This window comes from Odocoileus virginianus, chromosome 3 (assembly GCF_023699985.2).
Source record: "Odocoileus virginianus isolate 20LAN1187 ecotype Illinois chromosome 3, Ovbor_1.2, whole genome shotgun sequence".
NCBI lineage: Eukaryota > Metazoa > Chordata > Mammalia > Artiodactyla > Cervidae > Odocoileus > Odocoileus virginianus.
This window is the reverse complement of record NC_069676.1, coordinates 81,248,241-81,265,465: the sequence shown is the minus strand read 5'-3', so window position 1 is coordinate 81,265,465 and position 17,225 is coordinate 81,248,241.

Sequence of the window (17,225 nt, the reverse complement as noted above, 5' to 3'; positions counted from 1 at the left end):
ACATCACCCGTAGCAATTCCTTCCTTAAGTGTCTTCCATATGGTTCAACAGCAGGAGTGATCTTTGTCCGATTCAGTTTCAATATATTTATGTTACTAACTACTCAACATTATGTCATCACACAGTTCCTTTCCCTCTAATTTCCTCAATTTATTTAATCTTTTCCAGACATTTATCTGACTATACAAGGGGATATGTGATCATGATTACTTATGTTTTAAAATTTAGAATATATGTTGAATGAAATTCTTATAGTTATACTTCAAGCAAATAAAAACTGTAGTATATATAGTTATACTTTTTTCTAACAATAGATATTTTTCAAATCTCTGTCTAGAAACTGGATTTTAATTCACATCATGAAGGATTTTATTTAGAATCCTTTTAGTGACCAGGTAGAATTCTTTTAAAAGGTTTTTGATTTCCACATTAATTTAATGGTGACACAAGTGTATAAAGGTACTAACATCTATATCAAGCTTCTAATAACACAATTCAATGATCTTTCTCCTCTAAAGTTTCATGAGATCTACTGTCTGTATCAAATGGTATTTAAAAATGTAGATCTATACTGTCCTTTAGTCATTTTACTTACTCTCAATTTTAATTCCAACTTGATCCCACAGTGCTCAACAGGCTTCTGGGAACTTAGTGGACACTTATACACTGCGAGTGTACTGATTGATTGAAAAAAGAAAAGACCCGTACTTAAAGATACTAGGTCTCCTAAAATAAATCAACTAGAGCCAAAACTGTTGAATGTGGTGGTTTACCTTGATCAAAGTAACCAGGTAAATACTAAATCTCATTCCCTTCACCTATCCACACAACATTTTAGGCAATTTTTACTGATGAGAAAGAGACAAAAGCTTTAAGATAATAAAGTAAACACTTTGGATTGTACAGTTTTTTGGAAATTCAATGCCTATTATAGTTACCATTTGAAAAACAAATGCGTGCCAGGATATAGAGCAACTGTTTTGTATATTTGTATCCTTTGTACAATTGCAGAATTTGAGATACATTGCTCAGGTTTAGATTCCAACTCTCAACTCCACCACTTACTAACTGTGTGATCTTAGGCAAGTTAACTAATCTCTCTGTACCTCAGTTTCTTAACCTGTAAAATAGACAGTAATAGAACAGGCTTCAGAAGGCTGTTGTGAAAAATAAACAAGATACTTAAAAACCAAGATATTAGCCAGCATTCTGTGTGGCACATGTAATTGCTTAATAAATGTTACCTTTGGTTTACATTGCTCCTGACAAATACCGTGAAAAGTAAGGGTTACTTCTCCAAATTTACAGATAAAGAAACAGGCTAAAAAATAAAGATACACACACACACACACACACCTACAAACCACACACACACAACACGGGTTTGAACTGTGCAGATTCACTTATACACAGATTGTCTTCACCAAATGGCACTATAGTACTACACAATCCATAGTTGGTTGAATCTGAGGATGTGAAGCCATAGACAAGGAGGGAAGAATATAAAATTAGAGACAAATTTTCAATTATGTGAAGGTTCAGTGCCCCATCCTTCTGTTACATATAGCGTACTTACACTGAGCTAATTGATGAAGGTACAAACATAACTTTTATTTATTGCGACAGCCTAGATTATGCAATGTAACATAAAATCTCAAGATCTCAATGACTTGGAGCAACAAAAGGTTATTTCTTGTTCACCAGATCTGACTCTTGTGAGTTGGCAGGAAGTTCTGCTCCTATGTCATCATGGTACTCACTCCAGACAGGTCGATAGATTTCCCAAATACTCACACAGGCGTTTGCACCGACATGAGATGTTCTGACCCAGAAGTGACACATGCTATTATTGCTCACAACTGTTTGGCAAAACTATTATATGGCCATATCCAACTACAAAGATCCAAAAAGTTTAATTCTATCATAATCACTAATGACTGTCATAGATCTCACTATTCATTCATTCACCTTAATTATTGAATTCTTATAATATGCCAGTCATTTTACTGGGCAATAGGGATATAGCAGGGAACAGACCAGGTATGAAAAAAACTTCCATGAAGGTTACATTCTAGTACAGGGACAATAAATAGATGAAAGAATGAATAAATAAATGCATAGATAAATTATTAAATAAGAAGAATCAAATGTTAATAACTATGCAAATAATCATAAAAGGGTAATTGCATAGGAAGCAATTTACTGGTTACTTTAGATAGATGGGCAGAGAGAGTCTCTCCAAGGAGGTGACTTTTGAAACAAGACCTGAATACCCATTAAGAAGTGGTTATGTGAAGACTGGGAAGAAGTTCTCAGAGCAGAGGGAGCAACAATGCAATAATTCCAACAGAGAAACACATTTGTTGTGTTTGAGCAGAAGGAAGCCAAGTGTGAAGGAAATGTGATGGTTAGGGGAAAATGTTATGGGACAAGTGGAAGAGGTAAGACAAAAGGTAGAGGGAGAAATTTTGCATTTTGTTCTGTTTGAGGGAAGCTGAAGGGTAAAACATTGAAGAGTAGCTGGTTTGTAGTTTTTAAAGATTTTATTGAGTATTCTATAGAAATGGAGCATGGAGGGCCAAGAGAGGACACAGGGAGGGGACAGATATGAAGTATGATTTCAGGAAGGCCTATAAATCTTACTAATGGGTTAAATGGGGGTGTAGAAATAAAGACGAATCAAAAATGGCTTCTCAGAAGTTCTGGCTTGGACAGATATTTAGATGGTAAGTCAGTACTAAGATGGGGGGAACTGGAAAAAGAAGCATGTTTTTAGGGGTGAATGGAGTAGGGATAAGTTCTATCATGATAATGTCAACTTTAAGATGCATATTAACACCAAATAGAGATGTTAAAAAGGTAGTTAGATAAGTGAGTTCGAAGACTAGATTTATTAATAGATTGGAAACAAATTGTTAACCAGATAAGACTTTAAATCATGGTACTGGATAAAAATAACCCATCTAGATTGTGTGTAGATAGGGAAGACAAAATTACCCAGCAGTGAGTCCCAGACCACACCAAACTTTCAGTGCTTTAAGCAGGAGGAGGAAGCAAGAGACTGGGGGAGTGACCAGTGAATAGGAAAATAATCCCTCAGTGAAGCTAGGAGGAAACAGTGTCTAAGGAAGCAATCAGTTATATTAAATGTTCTTGAGAAGTCAAGTAAAATAGGAACACAGAAGTGTCCATTGGGTTGGGATTGATAATGTGGTGGTCACTATTTACCTTATCAAGAGCAATTTCTGTGGAATGGTATAAGGAGAAGCCTTATTGGAGTGAGCTGGAGATTGTAAGGTGAAGAGAGGGACAGAACTTTTAATATGAAGAACATAAATGTAGGGTGTCAATTGAAGGAGGGTCAATGAAAATATTATTTTAAAATAAGAAATGATAGATATAAGCAGAGTGAAAAGGAAGGAAGGAGTTGAGAGAGAGGAGAAAAGAGAAAATTAATGGTCTAGGGAAATAATAAGTTCCTGAACAAACATCTTGTGAAAAAGAGGATGTCTGGAATCCAAAAAATAAATGGATTCCAGCAGGGACAGTTTATACACAATTATAGGAAGAAAGTATCTGTGCAATTGTAATTTTATTTGTAGATTTGTGGAAAGAAGAGGAGAGACTACTGGGTCTTTAAAAATTTTAAGCCCAAGGTAAGACTATCATCTGGATATTAGGGAGGGGAAAGAAAGTGGCACTTTTGGGAGTGAGTTTGAGGTGTGAGATAGCAGGTTTGAAGAATAGCAAAACAAAAATAAGAAGAAAATACAAAAAATACTGCTGTGTTGTGTTAAGTGACTGGATTATATTTGTGTTCATGCATTTATAGTGAAATCAGTCCTCCTGATTTTAAATTGTTCTTTAGCAAAGTTCAACTGCTATGGGTACAGGCATGGGAAGGAAAGACAGGTAAGTTTAGCCAGAGGGAGGCTTAGCAAAGAAAAATGGAGGGAGAGAGGCATGAAAGAAATAATTGTTGTAACAGAATAATTATAATGATAGATAATGAGTTCTAAATTTGGTCCACAGAGAAGTGAAGAGATGACAGGTTAGAGGGTCATACTTAATGGTGAAAAAGTGGTGTGGTGTTGGATTAAAAACTTACACTTTAGGGGTAGACAGGCATATAAATAACTGACTATAAAACAATGTGATATATCCTATCTTTGGGCAAGTTTAGAGTCCTGTGGGAATAATTAATTCTGCCTGGGGGCAGGGGTTGGGAAATATATCTAATGCACTCACTTCTCTCTAAGAATTATGCCAAATCTTCACAGCGGAGGTGGTCCTTTTACTACCTAAGTTGTAAATAACCTTTAGAATTTGAAGAGCTAGTCACAGGCTGTGTTGAGAACATAAGCATATTTTTTTTCCACAACCCTCTTTTATGCCAGAAACAGAGATGTCAGTTAGGAAGCTATTATTGTAGTCTGGGCACATGTCGGTGTTCTAAATCTTATCAGGTTCTCAAGTGAAAATTGAAATGAAGAAATAATGCCCCGCTGAATGGTAGATCAAGGAGATAAAAAGAGGGAAACATTAAAGGGGTAGTTCAGGAAACTGGAAGAAATAGCAATACCATTGTTAAAAAAGAGAGCCTGTCTTGGAGAAAAATGGTTGACATTTGGAATGAGGGATTTGAGGTGCTAATAAAACATGTTTTGGGATAAGGTGAAAATATGAGGTTCGTGTGCCAGGACTAGAAATGAAGACTGAATCACTAGGATAGGAGTAACTGTTGTCAACCACATTCATCAAGATGCTTCTCAGTCCAACAACATGTAATGATTACTTGATTTTAAAGTTCCCAGAATCTGTTCCCATCTAGGCATCAAGTTTTTCCCTTTCCACTTCTCCATTCAGCTCAGACACCTAACCAGTCTTCATATATTCATGCCTATATCCATACCTTGTATTTGTTTGTTTGGCTTCCTTTGTCTGAAATTCTTCCTTCTTTCCTTGGCATATGTGCAAGGAAATATTCACCCTAAATTCCACTTTTACCATAAAACTCTGCTCTAGACCCAAGTTAAAGATACAGATATATGCATTCTTTTTACATTTAGGGTTAGCACTTGCTCTTGCATTAACTATTAATTCTTCTGTGTGGTTAGTTTCATCTTCCCAAATGAATGCGTTGGCAGTCCTGGTGGAACTGAAAGAGCACAATTTGAAATCTCAAGCTCTGGTTTCCAATCAGCTTTGGCTACTTCTAACTTTACTGTGCATTGCAAAACACTGCTGATCCTAAGCTGATTTTCTCATCTATAAAATAAGGACTGCAATCCTTAACATGCAAGTTTATTGTAAGGATTATGTAAAAAGATGTGTGATGTTATAGTCTCCTTTCTATTATGGACAACAAAATCCACTCTAACTAGTTGTGATGATTAACTCTATGTATCAACTTGGCTAGGCTATGGCACCTAGATACTTGGTCAAACATTATTCTACATGATTCTGTGAAGATACTTTTTAGTTGAGATTAACATTTAAATCAGTAGACTTTGAATAAGACAAATTACTGTCCATATTGTGGGTGAATCTCATTCAAGGGCTTAATAGAAAAAGAATAACCTCCCTAGAAGAAGGGAGGATACAGCCAGCAGGAGGCCTTTGGACTAGAACCACAACTCTTCCCTGGGTCTCCATTTTGCTGGCTGACTCTATAAATCTTGGCTTTCTTACGCTTCCACAATTCCATGAGCCAATTCCTTAAAATAAACTTCTTTTGTTTTCTATCTCTTGATAGATATAAATACATCTGTGTAAATGTGTGTGTGTGTGTGTGTGTGTGTATCCTTTTGGATCTGTTTCTCTGCAGAACCCTGACTAATACACTAATTTAACCAGGAAGAGATTTATACAGAGTATTAGCTAGAAAAAAGTCTTTGACAAGTCAAAATAAATAATTTTATATTTTACAAGGTCAGGATAAATAATGAAGCCAAAAAGACCCTCCCAACTATATACCTACACATTCCAACTATAAAGGAATGAAGAAATATAGATTTTAGTTTTCCAGATTTTGTTGCACAGAAAGGGATGCTCAAAGGGGATTGCAATGCAGTTGAGTGAACCAAGTGGCAGTATCTATGACAGATGGCATATAGGAAAGCAATCAACATCATGCCTGACACTAGTAAAAGCCCGCCTGGTACAGAGCTGCAAACTTCTTGAGGATAGAGGTCAAGTGTTATTCTCCTTTCATCCCTAAAGCCTCAAACTTTTGATGTTCAGGTCACAGATTCTCTGAGAGGTCATCATCATTTTTGTTCCAGGTTCCTCTTATCTTCCTGCAACATGCTTCTGTCACCATTTTAAAATTTAATTTCTCCCAGGACCAATTCCCATTTATACCTGAAATCATATTTTAGTCACAATTTAAGTAGTGGGTCCAGTTGTTTTCATAACAATGCATGTAGCAAATGTTTGAATTAATTTAAACTCTGGGTCAGTTGGTTTAAAGTGTGGAATAGGCTGATGCAGTAATTCTCACAGTACCCTGTGTTGGAGACTAATACTGATAAGTTTGATAGTTCAGTTCAGTTCAGTCACTCAGTCGTGTCTGACTCTTTGCAACCCCATGAATCGCAGCATGCCAGGCCTCCCTGTCCATCACCAACTCCTGGCGTTTACTCAAACTCATGTCCATCCAGTCGGTGATGCCATCCAGCCATCTCATCCTCTGTCGTCCCCTTCTCCTCCCGCCCCCAATCCCTCCCAGCAGTTTGATAAGTAGAAAAGTATAAAAGGACTAAACTTGTATTTTGATTATCAACATTAGCTAAGTTTCAAAGCACAGAGAATGAGCTCTGTTTTAAAACTTCAACTCAATTTTGAGTGAATTTTCTGTGGGAAGACAAGTCTCACTTAAAACTGATTTGATCTTGTGGGGCTTTCAAAAAATTTTTGAGTCTTATTAGAATTTACATAAAGTTATATTTTTTAAGAAAAATATCAGGGTGAAATAGAGTCTGAATCTAAGTTTTCCTAAGTATTAAATATATATCATATACCTTACCTTATGTTATGTACTATGAAATCTATAAAATGGATTTAAATTCTCCACAATGATATGAACTAGAACAAAATATACCACAAAGTGTATTATTTGTTTCTCTCTTTAAAGGTCTTATATTTTCAGCTCCAATAGTGTTGGATTTCAAAATTAAAGTCTGTGTGACTAAAAATGGGAAGAGACACTCAATTGTTCTCCATTCTTTTTGTCCTGGGAGATTAATTATCTATCATTTCCTCTGAGAAGTCTACTTTGTTTAGACAATCCTAGCAGAAGTAGCTTAATAGCAAGGAAAGCAAAAATCTTTCACAAAAGTGCTATAGAACCTCTATCTGTAAATTATATGATTATTTGCAATAGTTGGTCATTCTTTGTGTTTTCTGAAAAGAAGCACAAGAATGAGGAAGAAGAGCAACTCAGACCTGTGAGTCCACTGCTTTTAATATTGTGTCTAAGTTGGACATTGAGGTGCTGAAAGTACCTTATAAAGACACATTTCAAGTTATAAAGACACATGGCAAGTTAGCTTGCCAGAATGGACTCAGATATTATACAGGTATGCTGACTGAAGTACGGGGTGTTTGCTGATCATTCAAGCTGAATTTTCTAGCCTTTGGAAGCAAAAGTCTTTTGTGTATAGGGCTTTGTTCTTTTCAGGGTCCATAACCCTGTTTTATTAGCTATCTGTGCTTCAGCAGGAAGTATGTCTGTTAATTTCAGAACATGTACAATGATAACGTTGTAGGGAGATGACACAGAGCAAGAGTAATTGATGTGGATTTTCACATTTTTAAACCTCAATAAGGAAACATTTTGAAGCTTATCTAGGAAGATTCCATATGTTCAGTGTTATAACATTGAACTCCTACATGGTTTTTAAAAACATATCCAATGTATACTCACCTGAAACAGTAGGAGAGAACTGATTTGACCTGTTTTAGCTATGGGAAACTCTGGGAAAGAGGTCAGGTGACTTGCCCAGGAGCTAAATGGAAGAAACCCAAATACTTTGGAACTTCTGACCTACTGTTATTGATCGGTGTATTTACCTACTTGTATATTATGATACTTTAAGTATAGAGCTAAAATAGCACACATTTCATCTCTAGAGAGGGTAGCTCCTCAGAGTAAGCCTAATGAGACTCACAGGGGCTGGCATTCTGAATGACTGTTATGTTATGCATGTTATGTTGGTAGGAAAATGAGCGGGAGCCAGCCATTCTTTCCAGGATTAACTCATAATACTCAGCATGAAAAGTAAGGAAAGTGTATTCCTTATCTCTCTTCCTGAGTCCTCATCTCCAGCCTTGTTTTCTCCACTCTTCCTTCTGTCTTCCCCAGACTTAAATCCTCATGCTGGAACCTCTATTATTAAAGGCTCCGGCCTGAGCTGTTTAACTCATCGACCTGAAATCCTAGCCAAACATCTTCCATGTTTTGGTCTTTACTCCCTCTGCCATCAATACTATTCAATCTATTCCCTCAGGATATTTCTGTGTAGCAGGTGGACTAATCTGCTAAAAGTGTAAATGGATTTTAACAGCTATCAAACCACATCTCTCCTCCCACAGGCTTGTGTGTACATTGACAAGCCCAAAGGTTAGACCTCTCTGTTGATTTGATATACAAAGTTTGAAAATGGTCCTTTGGTATATAAAATATTCAATTAGCCCCCTTCTCCTATCTTTTCAACAATTTCTGAAGAAAAACACCATCATAATATAAACCATGAAGGATAATTGTTTTTGTATTCCTTGGGAGCACAGTTAATAAATACATTGGAACAACAGATATAAACTAGACAGTCGGTGGAAACCAAGGTAAATGGTTATCTTTTCAGACCCAACAGGGACAATTTAGCAGCATCCACAAAGAGAAGACAACCACTACCAACATTACTTAAGGTAATTTCATAAGAAATGTGTTCTGCCCTTGCAGTATTTGTATTTAAGCCTGTTAGTTGTTATTAAAATGTCTTTATGTATGCATACAGCCCTGATAAATCTATGTCTGTTAAAGTGCTCTGAGGAACACTGCAATATTCTGAGTCCAATACACGAGACACATTGTAACAGAGTGGAAAAGAGAATGAGTCTTGGTTTGAGAACTGGGTTTGAATGTTTGATTTTCCTCTTACAGTTGGGCAATTTTGGCCTATTAGAGCCTGTGAATGTAAATTTTCTCACCCATTAAATGGGAGTGATACCAATATTTGACTTACCAAGTTGTCCTGTGACTTAAATGAAACAACACAGAAAAAGTACTTAGCAGAGGACCCAGTGTGGAATAAGTGGTCCAATATGTTAATGCTGGCAGAGGCAATTGTCATGGGCTTTGAGTGGCTGTACAATGGACATGAGTTTGAGCAAGCTCTGGGAAATGGTGAAGGACAGGGAAGTCTGGCATGCTGCAGTCCATGGGGTCGCAAAGAGTCAGACATGACTGAGCAACTGAACAACAACAACAATAACAACACTAGCTCTTACTGAGTGTATCCAGATTGCAAGATCCTGACCGTTCTTTACACTTCAAAGCAGAGTATAATGAACAACCTTGAGGAAGGACAGAAGTAGAGTTTCCCTTCAGGACAAAAGCAGGCTTCTTACTACTTGCTCTAAAATCAATTTCCTTCAAATATTCCTCAGCTGCAATGCAAACCTAGCCTGTGTGAGCAGCATTCATCTGGGCCCTCTGCATCTTCCCCTGGGAACCTGGCGTTAAGAGGAACCAAGGCAAACATGCTGATGTTCATGGCACTTGCTGTGCTGTGAGTAATAAAGTCTTTGTCTCTGACCCAAGAGTCTTGTGTCTTGCAGTGTCCCTGAAATAGTAACAAGCTAACCTATTAGCTTGTAAGGAGGGTAAAATAAAATCTTAGGCTCAATGGTTTTGATGACAAGGATAGGATATTCAAAGACGTATGGCTTTTTGGTAGAGAAAGGACAAAACGCTGAAGGTTGGGGTCAGGGGAAAGAAGGGCCTCCTGGGATGTTGTTGCCTGTGCTCTTGCTAAAGTCATAGGTAAGGACTGGGTTAGAGCACAGTCGAGGTCCCTCCTTGTCATACCTGCTAATAAGGCAGGTGATGAGAGGTAAGGTTGAAACAAATGGCCCAAAAGGTGCCTTGGGAATGTGGCCATAACAACAGGGCCATAAGCCCCAAAGCTCTGGCTGAAAGGCAAATTGACTATAGTTGTGGAGCTGAGAAATCTTCAGAGTTGGAATAAATGGTGTCAGCAATGTCAACCTTGCTATTTGACAAAGACCTTTGGTTGAACCAAAACTTGAAGTTTGTTTCATCGATTTGCAAATGAGATGATGGCTAAAACTCAAGGTAAATGCAAAAATGCTGATTCTAACAGTGCAGAGCCAGCTGCACTTGTATATCTGCCATAGCCCAACTTGGCTGACAACAAAGACAGAAGGTGAGTCTGAGGAATATAAGGTTTGGAGCCACAGTAGTGTGATCAAGCACATTTATGAAAGAATCATTTATGAAAGTCAAATCTCACCTTTTCTAAAGTATAGAATTTATGATTGTGAAAGTGACATATTGAAGTTGGGGAAAGATGTTCTATTATTATTTACCCAGAATCTCAGAATTAGTGGAAGAGAACAGCTAAGTAGTAGACTCACACACCTTAAGATGCTTACACTAAGGCATGGAGAAGATTATAATAAAATAAGGATTTAGTAATACATGGGATTTTAACTAGGTACAGATTTGGTAAGAATTCTGCTTTTCAGAAAGAGTTGCTCTTCTTACAGTTAAGATTGAGCTGTTACATATGTGACTTTGAAAGAAAATAAACACCAGACAACTTGAAGTCTTGAAAAATGTCTGAAGTGCTTCCTTACTGCTGTGAAGGCTGTGTGGTCTCACCCACCTGCTGTTCACCACCCACTGGTCAATCAATTATGGTCAATCAGCAGAGAGAAGCAGTAACCAACTGCAGAGCTGAGAGTTTAAACTGCCAGCCTGTGAGACTGTCTATGACAGGCACAGCTCTGAACAAATACATATTTTATTCCTACCTGGATTCTGTGATTCTCCATCAAAAACATCGCTTAAAGGATTCAATTAGAGAGGGACAGATTTTGCTTTTACTGTGTTTTGAGAATACACAAGTAAAATAAAATTGCTTGATTTAGGGGCATGGTTCAGCTCTATTTCCAAAATTTCCTGAGTATCTCTAAGCCAAGAGATGATAAAGGCTTGCTTCATTCCACTGAACAGTCAAAATCCTTTGCTCTGGTTCTGGGGTGAAATATTTATTTTCTTATTGATTTTCTTTAGCTCTGCCTGACGTTAGTGAAATAGTAACTTGGTTTGACACCCTGTATTTGAGGAGCAGAATGGAAAAGGGGATATTTGAGCTCTGAATCAATAATCACAATGACCTGCTAATGGATGATAGCTTTAAATTTCCAAATACATGATCAATAGATTCAGTAACTTGCATATATAAATATATACATGCATGTACACACACATACATATTCCTTTATTTTACTTCCATATTGTTTGATGAGCTTTTATTTGTACCTAAGTATTAGATTTTTATTCATTTTATTATATATCTTGTTTGAATTTCTAAGAAATATATTTCAAAGGCCACTACATTAATTCATTTCTTAATTTGTTTTTTCCTTTTATGCACTAAATGCAAACTATGCCATGCATTATGCAAAATAAAATAATAATTACCAGGATCTAGGATTTTACAAAGAGGAAAGAAAAATAATACATGCATACATCCCAAGTCAATGTCAAATGTATGTATACTATAATAGAAGATACCAACAAAAAAGTAGTCTTTATTTGACTTACTATTAAATCCCCAAAGAGATAGCAGCTATCTAGAGCCTTAACAACATAAAATATTTTCACCTGTTTTTGAATTTCCTGTGAATAGAGCATTTGGCATCTTTCAAGCAACATTTTGTCAATACTGCCTACTCTTGTTCTTATTTAAATTTCAGATAAATAACCAACATATTTTAAAAATTGAGATCTAATTCATATGCCATGAAATCCACCATTTTAAAGCGTACAAGTCAGTGTTTTCTGCAGAAGACCTGTATGTGTTGTGACCTGCAACTTCCTGCTTATGCAGAGACCCCAAGTCAGTAGAGGCTATAGCTTAGGACTTTTCACTGTGCCCAGCCCTGGACCAATGCACAGTTCTCTGCCAGCATGTGGCCTTCTAGATTCCTAGAAATGTATCAGAACTTTCCAAAGCTTCCAAAGGACACCACTTCTTTACTTCTCCTTATAAGCCTTTTGATTAGCCTATTGTTTCACCCAGTTTTAATCCATAGCATCAGGCATCCTTGGAAAAAAAAGTGAAAGTGAAGTCACTCAGTCGTGTCCAACTCTTAGCGACCCCATGGACCATAGCCCACCAGGCTCCTCCATCCATGAGATTTTCCAGGCAAGAGTACTGGAGTGGGTTGCCACTTCCTTCTCCAGAGGATCTTCCTGATCCAGGGATTGCTGTTCAACAATTGCTTCTGATAGTTTTTAATAAGCACCTATTTTTACCAGGCAAGCTCCAACCAGATAACAAAAAGCCAGTCTTGTAAGTAGATTCTTCCAGGGAACCATCAGAAGAATCAAACAATGACAATACTCTGGGAAGTGGTTTGGAAGAATTCCACCCTCCCTGAGCCCCTTCCAGCAGTGGCCAGTGTACTGGATTCACCATGATTTCTGGCTGTTGGCTTGCGAGTCTACTACAGAAGTGGGGCAGAGGGCTAAGAATAGGATAAGCTAAAAAGCCACAAACTTAACTGTTTTTACAGAGATTCAGCCAGATCCTTGGCTTGCCGAAAGCCTTTGTATAGTTTCCAGAGTTCTGAAAACTTGACTGTGACAATTTTGCCATTTTAAAAACTGCTTTTATGGAGCAAATAATTTTCAGAAATTCTCACTCTACTATATTCCCCGACAATACCTCTACATCTGGTTATTTTATTATTTTATATAGTGTAATAATTTCAGTCTCTTACTGAAGCAATAGTTACCACCCACTATGTGGTTTCATGTCTTACTCATGGGTTGCATTTTGCAGGTTTAAAAATCAAGATTCTAGTTACCTAAGAACATTTACATAGTTTTAGTGTCAAGAAGTGTACATTTCTTGTACAGCACAAAAATGAACGTAACGGCCACAGAGAGGGGCTGGAAAGAATGTACTAGTTAATAAAAAAAAAAGAATGTACTAGTTTAAGTTACTATAGGGTAACTTAAACTCTTAACCAAAATATTTGCCTCAATTATTGTGAAGCAGCAAGTAAAAATGAATTTGACTCAAATTATCCATTTGAGTTACCTCAAGTCTCTACTTCAATTTTCATACATAGATATTGTTATGGGCTGAATTGTGCCCCCTCCCTCATTCCCATAATTATGTGTTGAAGTCCTAACCCCAATACCTGAGAAAGTGACTGTTTAGAGTAGGAATCTTTATAGAAATAGTTAAGGTAAAATGCAGTTATTGGATTGGGTGGGCCCTGATCCGATATGACTGGTGTGTTTATAAGAGGAGGAGATTTGGTCACAGACAAGCTACCGCCAGAGGAAAGACAAAAGACCAAGAAAGTAGTCATCTGCCAGCCAAGAAGTGAAGCCTTGGAAGAAACCAAACTTGAGGGCAACTTGATCTTAGACTTCTAGCCTCCAGAGCTGTGAGAAAGCCATTTTCTGTTAAGTCACTCAGTATGTGGTACTTTGTTATCACAGCCCTAACTGATACAGCTATGTGTATATAGCTAATTTGCTTCTGCCTTTTTATTATTTATTTTTCCACACTTAATCAAAATAACAGTATCGTCAATGAAGTAATACATATGAGAGACACAAAAGCCTAATCAGCCCCCACCTCCCAGAAAACTATTTAGTCCATGTATGGTGATAATTTTTAGTTTTAAAATGACCCTTTCATCTACCCATTTGTTTTCTTGAACATTTGAGTTTTCTTCAAATCCTAAGTAAAATGTAAACAACAAGATCAGCTGAAATAAACATGTTCTTCAGGTTCCTTGTTACCCTATCCTAAGAGACAGCATCTACCAACATATTTTCCTCTTAGGTTAGTCTACATGTTTCACTATGGAAGGACATTGTTGTAGAGGTGTGATGCCATTTTCTCTGATTGATCAGTACTTATATGTTGCTGAGCCTCAGTGCCTCCAATTCTAAGCCAAATTGGATGTTTGAAGAGGGGATCATTTCCCTGGTTTGATCGGCTCAGAAGATTTTAACCCGATATGAGTAGTGAGTCTGCTCATTTGGGTTTAAACCATGTGCTCCATTGTGGAAAGAAGACCAGATAAAGTGAACGTTTACTCACTTTTTACTGTGACCTGCAAACTGCCAGTTTATTCTAATTGAGTATTCAATAACTTCAAGGTTTTAAGATCTATAAATCTCAACAATGGAAACAGCAACAGACTTTATTTTCTTGGGCTCCAACAATCACTGTGGATGATGACTGCTGCCATGAAATTAAAAGATGCTTGCTCCTTGGAAGAAAAGCTATGGCCAACCTAGATGGCATATTAAAAAGCAGAGTTATTACTTTGTCAACCAAGGTTCATATGGTCAAAGCTATGATTTTCCAGTGGTCATGTATGGATGTGAGAGTTGAACGATAAAGAAGGTAGAGTGCCAAAGAACTGATGCTTTTGAACTGTGATGTTGGAGAGGACACTTTGAGAGTCCCTTGGAATGCAAAGAGATCAAACCAGTCAATCCTAAAGTAAATCAATCTTGAATATTCATTGGAGGATCTGATGCTGAAGCTGAAATTCCAATACTTCGGCCACTAGATGCAAAGAGCTGACTCATTGGAAAAGACTCTAATGCTGGGAAAGATTGAAGGCAGGAGGAGACGGGGACTACAGAGGACGAGATGGTTGGATGGCATACTGACTCAATGGACATGGGTTTGAGCAAGCTCCAGGAGACGGTGAAGGACAGGGAAGCCTGGCATGCTGCAGTCCATGGGGTTGCAAAAATGTGAGCGTGACTGAATGACTGAACAATAACAAAATCTCAACCACAGTATAAAGAACCACATCTTTGCACAATCTTCACACACACAGCCAAGTTTTACTGATGTTGAAATTTGTTTAAACATTATTTCAAAGAGGGAAACATTTAAACAATATTTTCATTCTCTAGAACCTTTTTTTTCAGCTATTTGTTTAGGAGTTTTCAGTGGAAAGGACAAATTGTTTCCTTGTTGCATGAAGCTGATTTTTTCCCCTTCATGTCATCTTAATTTATGGGACTTTTTTCTTCCTAAACAGCCTAAATAAGTTATGTTCAGGGGGTGTAAAAATTTGGCAGTGTTTAAAGGACAGCATTTCCACATGTGTCCAGATAACTCTGGAAATGAATTGCACCAAGAAATTGGAAACAAGCATGTCCGCAAACTATTAAGCTTTTATTAAACACTCTAAAACTTTATGTACTTATTTATAACATTTGTATTGAACATGTGTGAGCTATTGGTCTAGGAAGTGACATTTACTATTGTGGTTGGCTATGACTATGTACCAAAAGAGAGAAATGACTTGGTTTAAAGTATCTCCTATATAAATAAATTTTGATTAAAAAAAACTGTTTAAGATGTGACATGAATAAATCAGTAATAAATAATTTTCTCTATAATACAAAACCTGGGACTAGGAGATGATTATTTTCATTACCCCAGGTAATATAGATGGAGTGGAGTTTCAAATAGTTTTGTCCTGAAATTGACAAAAAAGTGGTATAATGGTTTTAATGGGTCATTAAGACTTAAAGAATAACATGGCATGTGATTGCCCTATTACATGTAGGAGAGCGTCTATAAAACATCTCACAGTATTTTGCTTATTTATTTTTAAATTTCACTTTTATCAGTGATCCTTAGAGGATCGCATTCCCTTCTCAACCTTCTAGGCAATAAGGAATTCTTGATAGCTGTTTCTATTAAATGTAAACTATCACGGGAAGGGAAGTATGATGCTGCCATGCTGGGAAGCTTCACAGTGGCTGAACATCAAATTCTAAAGATTCACAGGCATCTGATTTATGTTTAGAGGCAGTGAACTGAGTGGTAACTTGTGCCTTTTTGCCCTTTCTGAACTGGGAATATTTCAGCAAATTTTTAGCAGCTATGGGAAACCTGCCTTTTATTATGAGTATATTCTCAACCTGTTTTGACCTGTTGTGACCACTTGGTAAAAATAAGATACACGAAAATCCAAATTTGGAAAGAAAATAAATTAGAAATTGGGTATTTAAATCCTCAAATAATATAACATGAAGTTTCTGGAAAGAATGAGCCCAAGTGAATTTTAAAAATGCAACTTAATTCAGTTTGTATTCAATTCACTAGTGTACTGGGCATCTCAAAGAAGTTTCCAAGAAGTGGCAGGCAAGGTTGAAGAGTTTTCACTCTAATGCAGGGGGCAAGGCAAGCTTAGCAATCATCAGAGAGTCAGATAAAAAGTAAAACTGCACAGAGTAGATGGTAAAGTCAATTTATTTCAGGAAGACTTAGTTTATTTATCTGATGAAGCAGTTGGGCCAAAAGATTTTGGGATGTCTTCAAGTTCTTACATTCACAATTTACTGAATATATGCATTGTAGATATTACAAAAAGGAAAAATAGTAGTTATCTAAGGAAGTTTACTTATGTGATTTTAACATGGATGAAGGGTGCAATTTGGACTTGAAGTAATTGCAATATTTGGGCTTGTGTTCAGGGAGAATATATAGTTGGATAAAAAGAAAAGACAGAAATTATGCCACTTGCCTATGTGGAAGGTTGAATGTTGAGGAGAGGTTAGTGGCGAAACAATATGTTTCTAGATATTGAGGAGTGTTACATGAAAAGCGAAGGAACTTGACTTGATTCCTATAGAAGTCAAGTCCTATGGCAGAAAACTTAGCAGAAAAGGAGATCTGCAAGTGGTAAACAAGGTTAGTGAAGGATCGTGGAAGTGTGGAGACCAGTTAAGAAGTTACTGCAGACAGGAGACTCTGAAGCTAGATTCAAGTCTGGGGCAATGGGAATGAAGAGACAATGCCAAAGATGCACCAAGGTGCTATCAGAATATGGAATCCGTTGAAGAATTTATTAATAATAGTATTCCAACTCTGTTCAGGTTCCTTAAGGCTTTGAATGATCAAACATCTACACAA